Raw genomic sequence first — 6000 nt, 5'->3', positions numbered from 1 at the left:
TGTGCTTTAGGTTGTTTTCATTCTAACGCTGCTGCCATCATCACTCTGGCTTTAGAAACCTTTACATGGCTCCATGTCGAATCTGAAGCTTTTGAACCATGTATCTTGCCCCCTAGGAATTTCTATCACCAAAGCTATGACCTCTGGAGAAATTTGCAAGTTCAGCGTTCCAACCTTTGTGCTTGAGCCAGTGAAATGGAGTGCAAACTCCTTTGTCACTTGAGTATGTCCTCCCTACCATTTCTTACAAAACTTCCAACATTTTACTTTCTTGAAAGCTTCTACAGCTGATTTGTCTCTGACTATGACCTCGGTGCTTTCAGGCTCTGTTCTTAAACAATGGCCAGACCTGTGACGTTTCTTCTCCTCTGTCATATTTCGTTCTAAATTTCTATAACAAAACCGACCTTGCTTGAAAAACTGTTGGTCAGCCTTGCTTGCCAATGGTGGTTAGCCTCGCCTGAATTATGGATGAGGAAAACCTTGGTGGAAGATTACCAAAGCTTACTGTTCGAAAACAATTCTATTTGAGGGTTTGCATGCAAACTAAAACAATGAGACTAGCCAGCCCTTTCAAATTTGAAAATATCTTTCATAATGAGCCCTAAATTCGAAATGATGAGTTTGGATGGCAGCATGCTTAAGGACTGACTCCTAGCTGACACCTAATAATGAAAAGTTTAACGGAATGCTAACGGATTGATGTTTGACAAGACTATTCTACGAATTCCCTCTTTCGTAGTGTGCAGGGAAAAACACTACGAAAAGAGCAACGTTTTCGTAGCACAAAATAGAAATTTTACACTATCTGCGCTACGAAAACGTGGTTTCGGGGCTAATTCCAAAAATTTTCAAAATGGCTTAAGCTATTAGTTTCTAAAAAGAATATAAGACTTATGAAACATGGAAAAAGGATGTTAGACTTTATTTTGATATGAAAAATGAAAACTTTGAGACTCCTAACCTATCACCTACCCATTAAAACATAGGGTGACTTGGCACTTATCTAAAACCATGACTAGGAAAAATGTAAACCCTTATTTTGGTGATAACAGGTTCCAGATTAGTGTCTTGGTTCAACAAGAAACAAAGCTCAATTGCATTATCTACAGCTGAAGCAGAATATGTGGCAGCTGCATCTTGCTGCACACAACTCCTTTGGGTGATGCAAACATTGCAAGACATTCAGATCACATGTACTCCACCCATATCCATTCTATGTGATAATACAAGTGCCATTAGTATTTCAAATAATCCAGTCATGCATTCCAAGACTAAGCACATACCCATAAAATATCATTTTCTACGTGAACAAGTGCTTGAACAAAAGGTAAAATTGGAGTATGTTCCCTCCAAAGAATAGGTTGCTGATATATTCACCAAACCACTGCCCAGAGAGACATTTGAATATCTTAGACAGAAGTTGGGAGTAGTTCATGCATCATCCTGCTATTAAAACTTATCTGTTTTAGAGAAAAATGGTTATACGCGAGTTTCATAAAGCGTAGCCGCGTACATACGCTGGTTTCTGTGGATACAGTCGCGTATATGTTGGTTTCAAGAAAAGTAGTGGGCCAGACTCAAGATGAAAGGAGTCTGATATGGGTCTAGCAGTGATCATCTGGCACAGGTTCATGGGGAGCATATACTTCTAATAATGCATTGATGGCATTATCTTAGAAGATCTTGGTACAAATTCACAATTTTTTTTTTTGTTTTTTGTTTTTTTTGTTTTTTTTGTTTTTGTTTCAGGTGGAATAGGCTTAGGGGAGATCATGGTTGTTGGTCTAGATGCTGATTAACAGATGCTGCTGATGATAGTTGCTGATGAATATCAGGATCTTTTTTCAGATATTTGGTCTCTGTTATATATGTCATGTATATCTTTTAATGTCAAGGTCATGAAACGACCTATTTTTTTACCCCACTATGTATGGGATGGATGATGTAATGTTCTTGTTTTAACATGTATAAACAATTGGTATATCCCCACTTGGTTGGGTGGATGAGTCAAACTTGGTATATCCCCATTTAGTTGGGAGATGGATGTATGTATGAGTCATTGGTGATTGGAAGGTCATTTATGATGTATGTATAGAGTCATGTTCTTCTTTTAGAACATCTTTTTTCAGACCTTGCTTATATTCAGGGGGAGCATGGACTCGAGCATGGAGCTCATTGGGCACATTAGATAATTCAACATGTACTCAGGGGGAGCGTAACCCTTTGCCCTTGATGACAAAGGGGGAGAGTGACTTGGGGTTGTCATCAAGTCCAAAGGGGGAGATTGTTGGCATTATGACGCAGATTTGGCTCTATGTCATAGGTGTTGTCCTTGATGGAAACTCACTCAGAAGACATATCACAGTTCAGACTCACAAAATGAAGAAAGAGAGGTATACGCAGGTTCCCCATTGACCAACCTGCTTGTACACGTGGGTTCACAGATCAAAAGGAGTGTATAACATACACACGCACTTTCACGGAAGGAAAGACGCGTACATGTTGGAAAACTAAGTTTTGGTCAGTGGTATTTGTTCCATGGTATTTTGATCCATGGTATTTGGTCCATGGTATTTTGATCCATGGTATTGGTCCAAGGTATCTTTTCTGAAGTGTTGACCCCAGCTGTTTGGTCCAAGGTATTGTTTCTAAGTGGTTTTGGTCCATGGTATTGAGTAAGGCCTAAGACTATAAAAGGAGGAGAAGATCATTAGGAAAAGGCACTCAAGCATTGAATATCTAATGATGAGAAAGATCTAGTGTACAGGTTATTGGGTTATGGTGCATAGCTGGATCTGAACCAAGGATGAACCTTAGTGCTTGATGAAGGATAAGATCTAATGATGGGTCAAGACCTTAAGGCTTGAAGTGAAATATCTTTATGTGGTTTGATCATTTATCTGAATAACTGGCACATGTTGTAGTCTGTAAATATGATTATCTGGGTATAACTGAAGTCTGGAATTATTGTAATGTTTTAAATCATCATTTACAGATTTGTGCGCAGGTTCACTTTAGAAAAGGCACGTATACACAATGGTTCTACATATCAAAACAACGTATACATCTTAAATTTGATTTGCAGATCTATACACAGGTTAGCCTTGAGAAAAGTGTGTATGCACGCAGGTTCGACACAGGGAAGTAGCGTATACCTTGTAAAATATGTTTTAGTTTCTTCTGTTTGCTATTGTAGTATTCTGGGTTCTATCTTGGGTTTTGTTTACTGTATTTTGGTTATAGCATTCTGAAAGATCAGATTGAAGGGTAGTCAAAGTGGTTGATTGGTTCAGTTGTGAAAAGGAGATTGGTTGATGCAGATATATTTGATGATTGAATGATGGATCCAGTCTGAAAATTTATGAAACGTGGTTCCTGGAATAAAAGAGAAGGTTGTAGCCTTCTATAGGCAGGCACCTACATACTAGTAAACATATCTACTAGTACAAGAGCTAAGGGGGTTGTAGCTCCCTTCCAGGAGAAGTTGGAGAACGAGAGAAGGTTGTAGCCTTCTGCAGGTAGAAGCCTGCGTCTTGGTATAAGTTTGCACCAATACAAAAATTGTAAAACGAAGTTTCTTATTATTAAAAAGAAGATAGAGACGATTGCAGCAGGTGGTTTTCACCCACATTGGGTTTCCACCTTATATCTTGTGTTCATTGTTTGTTATGTTTTACTGCACTTGGTTACTAGTTCTGATGCATTGATTAAAGATCAACATCTAATGAATTAACTGAATCTTGAGTTTGCAGTATATACGCTAGTTGCCTTAATCACAGTTGCATATACACGCGAGTCCCACTAACTGAAGTAGCGTATATAAATCTGATTACGGAAATGAAAAATTGTTGACTTGATAACACTGATTCAACCCCCCCCCGCTCTCAGTATTATTTCCAACAATAATTGTATTCTTTAAGTGTACTGGAAGGTTTACAACCATTTCTATTCATATTATGCATCAATTAAATCGTATGCATACAATTTTGATCAAGTTAACTTACAGTTCTTTCTTTATAAGGAACTTCATTTCAATGTCTAAATATATTATAAGTAAAGGATTGCTAAGCTTGAATGATCCATAATGACCATTCCCAAAACTATGCTTATTTGTATTTCTCATCCTTTCACTGCTTTGGACCCATACAACCCTCCCTGCTTTGGACCCATATGACCCCTAGTGTCCTAACCAATTGCACCAAAAAAATTGTTATTCATTTCCATGAGCCCATATAGTCCCTAGTTCTCTAACCAATATCTTTGACACCATTTTGAATGCACCTATGTTATCAACATCATATATATATATATATAATTTTGGTCCAATAATACAATTTGTGTAGTAGAAGTGAAGTTATACTCCCACAACATAGACCATTTCAAGAGAACCCTCCTATTTAAATAAAATGGAATCATTTGACAAATTTCCTTCATAATGAAATTTAATCATATATGACATAATCACCTTGTCAACAACATACACATTTTCTTCACATACCAACTTTTCATCAAAAGCTTATTAATGTTTCAACTCATTAGTGTCTTAAAATCTCTTGAAGGATTTGTTCTCTACTCAAAGAAATCCAATCCAAGGGCTTAGGTTCAATGTCACTAGATATGATCATGCTTGAAACACCTTACGTAATGGTTAGGGATGTGATTCCAATTTTATCTAAGTAATCATAAACACCAGGAAATGAGTCTTTAATACATAAGATTTTTGCCTCATCATTCACATAAGTAAGGTTACACAACTTGTCTTGAATCCTTGTGGCATAAGTACCATTAACCTTAAGGTAAAAACATGTTAAACTTTCTTAATAACAAATGTAAACACCTCACAACATTCATTAAGGTCATTTGTATAAGTTTCATTATAATATGTGCATTTCGTTATCTATCTTCAAGGGTACGGGGAATTAAGGCTTCTTCCCATCAAAGAGGTTGATGAAAGAATACAATAGAGGGAAAACCAACTCATAACATATGTAATCATATTGTTTAACATCTTAAAAAATTCACTATTGATGCAAAATTCTTTCATGCCCTACAAACATATTTTAGCAAGGATATGGAGGATTAGAGTAGTCTTTTATTTGGGGAGGCTAACATAAGTAACAAAGAAGATTTGATCTCATTCAAATTCTTCATTTAGACATCAAAAAATAAATGATTGGGTATCTTTCATATTCTTTTATATTTAATACCATGCTCTCCCTTAATTTCACTACTTAATACCCCTAATTTCATTAGAGGGTTGAATAAGAATCTACAAGCATGTCCACTCCTGTTCTAAGGGGAAGTAGTGAACCTAGAGTATCATTGTGGGTTATATTAAGAAAATTAATGATGAGGTTGTTGTTTTCTTTCATAAAGTAGCAAGCATACTCTAAAATGCCCAAAAAAATTCAAAATTAGTTTTTTAAATGCTAAAGGAAGTCTTCCAAAGGATGCTACTATTTAAGGGATAAATAATGAAATTTTTATACATTTAAGAGATTGAAAATCATATAATAAATTTCAGGCAAAGAATTATAATAAAATAAACTTAGAAAAAAATCATGAAGAAAATGCATCTACGAGAAAATGAGTTATGAATTTCTCGTTCTAAGTAGAAACTTCTTAGTAAGTTATCATCCAATCTCTTAGATAGCATAGGTCTTGGTGCTCACTTTACTACTCCATACAACACTAGAAGACACCCCTTCCTCACTCTTTAGTTCATCAAGCATGTTCTTCACTTATGTGCTCTTTAGTATGTGTAGTATGAGCCCAAGTCCCTATCTACTTCTAGATTTCATTCCCATCCTGCCACAACTTCTTGGAAATTTATGGTTTCTCAAACGGTCCTAGAATCCAACAATGTATAAAGGGATAATAAGGTATCTTCGTACTCAATCTTGAGGTCTAATATCAACTAGTAGGCGATATTTCATATCTTCATGGATATTTGAGAGCCAATTTGAGTTTTATTCCTCAAAAATCTATTTTTCCTTC

The sequence above is a fragment of the Pinus tabuliformis genome, chromosome 6 (assembly GCF_031772625.1).
Source record: "Pinus tabuliformis cultivar Carrire ecotype Pingquan chromosome 6, CPIR1, whole genome shotgun sequence".
Lineage (NCBI taxonomy): Eukaryota > Viridiplantae > Streptophyta > Pinopsida > Pinales > Pinaceae > Pinus > Pinus tabuliformis.
The sequence above is the reverse complement of the archived record's forward strand: the minus strand, read 5'-3'. Positions refer to the sequence as shown.